Here is a 4149-nt window from a genome sequence, read left to right as displayed (position 1 = left end):
CGGCCTGCAGGGGGCGCTAGTGAGAACAGCTGCCTGTGAACGATCGAGAGGGCTACAAAACATGTTTGTAGATGACTAGAGAGAGAGCACCAGTGAGACCAGTCCAGTGCCTGTTTCTGCACAACCCATCGCAAACAGTTGGCAGGAGGGTTGGTCATCTGAAAAATACAAACAAAAACTCACAGTCCTGTCCATTGATGCGAACCTTAAATGGGGAAAAGATTATGTGTCTGTTTTTCTTTTTTTTTTTTCCTTTTTTTTTTTTTTAGCATGAGCTGAAGTACAGGATATTTCTGGGGAGGTTTTGACTGATGGGTGGCGCGGGGGGATCTATCCTCTCTGCCCAGCCTTATGTACCTATAACTCCCCACCTTCCTAATATCATCTGGTGGCATTGCCTGAGGGGAGCAGAAGTTTATCATATGGTACGTGTCTTAGACTGCCACCTCCATCCTTCCCTTCAGGTGTTCCAGAGAAGACAGCCACAGACCTGTGACTCCTTGGTCTTTCTCTCCAAGCAGACTTGTACATGAATTTTCAAGCATTATTGAAAGTCAAAACGAGAACAAAACAACAAAAACTATGGAGGAAAAAAAGAAAGAAAGAAAAAAAAAAAAAACAAATAAGTGAAAAAATGGATTAAAATTTAGGTAGGAAGGCCCTAGAAAAGAATACCAAGGATTTCTGTTGATCATTTAATCTTTTGAACAATGGAACAAAAGAGATGATTATCAAGAAAAAAACTTTTTTGTTGCTGTTATTCATATAGAACAAGGCCAACTGCTTACACGTTTGACCTGTGACCTCTGCAGAGGACTGGGGTCATTAAGCCTGGCATTGGATGAATGTTGGGTCACTAACCATATTTTCAGCGCTCATGATTCCCTATCATTCCTCCCACACTGAGGAGAATATGAGCCTAATTCAGATCAATATAATGATCAAAATAATGATTTTTTCCTGATGTTTTGGTTTTATGGGTTAATATGTTTATGTGTATTAATTTTCCCAGCTCTGAGAAAGGCACACTTCAGGTATGTTAACTGCTGTCTTAGCATTTTATCACAAGCTTTGAAACAATATCAATATCAACCTTCTCTCTCTCTCTCTCTCTCTCTCTCTCTCTCAACTTTTCTCTTTGAATCAATAAGCACACTGGGTCCCAAGAAAACCACTTTGCTCTTTTGTTTCACTCTGCCTCACAGAGAACTGTGTCTCCTTGATTCACGAGGGAAGGGAAAGACAGTGTTTTCCTGTTTGAATGAGACAGATTAGAGACCTGTCTCCCTGTTACTGGAGTGTTTGGTCAGGGGTTAGAGGTTTAGACTGGCACCATATCACCCGTATCATTACAAAATACAATAACATGTCCTAAGATTATGTTCTTTTATTTCATATGCCTATGTGAACAAAGAATAACAATATCATTTTTGCATGAGCAGTAATTCACACATCATAAGGTTTTGCTCTCTCTCTCTCTCTCTCTCTCTCTGAATGCTTAAATCTCTTATACTCTTTTTTTTGTAAGTCTTTCTTCTTCAGTTTTGTTTGTTTATGCTTGTCGTAGTTTTAGTTCATCATGCCTATTAAGTGCTTTTATTGATTTTGACTGGGAGGTAGCTCTGATAGGTTACCGTCAAGTCAAGCGTGCCTCACATGCTCTCATTCACTCACTCACTAAATGGAAAGACTCTGGTGTGTGTTTTTTTCCTGCATCATACATCCATTTAACCATACGCAAACAATGATGGATTGACAAAAAAATGTGTAAGAAAACATAAGTTGTTAAGTATTCTTTGCAGCCCAAAGCTTTTAAAATGGATTGTGTATGATTTTGATTTCATAACTTAAAATGGTTGCCGTTTCTCAGCAGTGTTGATTTTCCTCTACTTCACCAGTAGATTTAGCGTTTTCTAGGCTTGTCTTTCATAGTGCCTGTCAGGACAGAAGTAATCTCTCTCTATGAAGGAACAGTCATTTTTTTAAATTGTCTATTTTAAATATATGCTTTATTTATTAATTTGCCTTACCACATTTGAAATGGACTGACAGTCACACATAAAGAAAAAGTGGCAGCAATTTCCCCTCTGAACATGTTCAAGATCATTTTCTCTGTCTGGTTAAATCGGCTACACTGATTCAGTGCCGTATTATGAAAATGTGTCCATTTGATTTTAGATGTACAGTGTAAATGTGGCATTTTCTTTTGAAACATCTGCTCTCAATCAACATACAACATCATCAGACTTTATCTGGTTTGAGATAATTAGTGCACAAACACTGTTTACTGTTCAGTGAACTCCCTGTTAGCGCTCCTGCTTTATACTGCATGGATCTAGTTGACCATTGTGTGTGTGTGTGTGTGTGTGTGTGTGTGTGTGTGTGTGTGTGTGCATTCGTTCAGTGGGTGTCCTTATGGCTGTGTTTGCAACATAACACAAACATCATGAAGATTATTGTCTTACACTTCTCTCTGTTTCCTGTCTCTCACACAAACATGAATGTCTTATGAAGAATTTCATCATCTGTTGCAGTTTTTTTTTTTTAATGTTTGTCAACAATTTATTTGATGATTGGATTTTAGCATTAGTCTTTCAATCTAAAGCTGTATGTACTGTATGTCCATAGAATGGAGGGCACAGCAGTAGCAGTCTCATCATCAAAGAAGTTGTGTTAGGGGCACATCTGACAAACCGAGGATTTTTGTCTTTTAAAGCTTAAGAAAAAAAATCTGTATCTCTACTTATATTTTCTTCTGCTCTTGTCTTCCAAAACAGTTCATCACCAAATCATCTTTGCAGTCTTTTCTGGAATCAACCATTTATGCAGTATCTGTTCATGTGTTCATGTGATATACACACGTGTGTGTGTGTGTGTGTGTGTGTGTGAGTGTGTGTCTGCCTTAACATCTCTCACTTGGCCTTCTTTAAGACAGTGTGCCTTGTCTTAAAACTTGCTATGGCCTGATCAGTTGCCGTCTCTTCAATTGATTCTCATTGGCATTCACTTCAAAGCTAAAGGGAGGAGTCTAAGAGTCCATTACTGTTAGCTGTGCGTTTCAATAACATTTAAGTCGATATGCTTTCTCCCTTTGGTAAGCAAAAATCAGTTATCTTTTTTTTTTTCTTCGCTGCTCTCTTTTTATTCCACCCTTTTTATATTTGTTTTCCGAGCAGCTTGGATGTGGGCAGAGACGTGTACTCCCTTACAGCAGCCTTTTACAGATCTGTGCCCAACTGGGACTGATTCCATGTTATTGTCTCCACATGAGCATTTGGCAGGTTTTCTGTCTTTTGAAGCGCCTTTGTGTGTGCCAACAAGTGGAGTGGGCTGAGGTGTCCTATTTCTCTGGTACATCGAGTGTGTTCCATGAGTCTGTTTCAGTGTTCTGGTACATGCCGTGCTTCATCGATTGTCTTCCTTCTTTTTCTTAACACTCGAATGAGTCTGTTGTGTTTTTATGAGTCACAGTTTTTGCTGAACCATGCAGCCGAAATTAGATTTGGGTTAAATATGCGTTTTGCAAAAATTGCTAGATTCCATTTCTCAGACACGATATTTTCTATGTGTAGATTGGTTTCACTAACATTTCAAGTGCTACTACTCTAAATCCCATACTTTTATTTGCCACTAATATTTATGCTGCACAGCAGAACTTTGAAGGGATAAACGGATAATTCTCAAAGTCATTTTATGACTTTTGGCTAAAAGTTATATGTGCATGTATCCATGTGCAGAACTGGCGTCTTATCTCAATAAACCACAAAATCCTTCGCACTGAAGAACCAACCTTTTTTTTTGTCCTTTTTCTTTTTTCAAAATAAGCAGCTATTGCTGTCTAAGCGACACATGTAATATGCACAAACTTTGAAGGCATATTTTCATTTCAAGTTTTATACACACGATTGGTTTTTGATTTTAGAAAGTGGGTAAGAAGTACTCCTTGAATCATCCATACTTAAAAGGGTGTAGCTCCCAAATTTCAGGGACGCTTTCTTGGCTCAATATCACAAAGCGTGACAAACATGTAGAAGCTCTCCCTTGTCTAACTATAAGTTGGACTGCTCCTCCTCACATTTGCCTGTCGTTCTCCAGAGACACAGAAATAACCCTCACTATCCACGCACAAATTTAAAACCTCATTCTGCT

This window comes from Chanos chanos, chromosome 7 (genome assembly GCF_902362185.1).
Source record: "Chanos chanos chromosome 7, fChaCha1.1, whole genome shotgun sequence".
Taxonomy (NCBI): Eukaryota; Metazoa; Chordata; class Actinopteri; order Gonorynchiformes; family Chanidae; genus Chanos; species Chanos chanos.
This window is presented reverse-complemented; position numbering follows the sequence as displayed.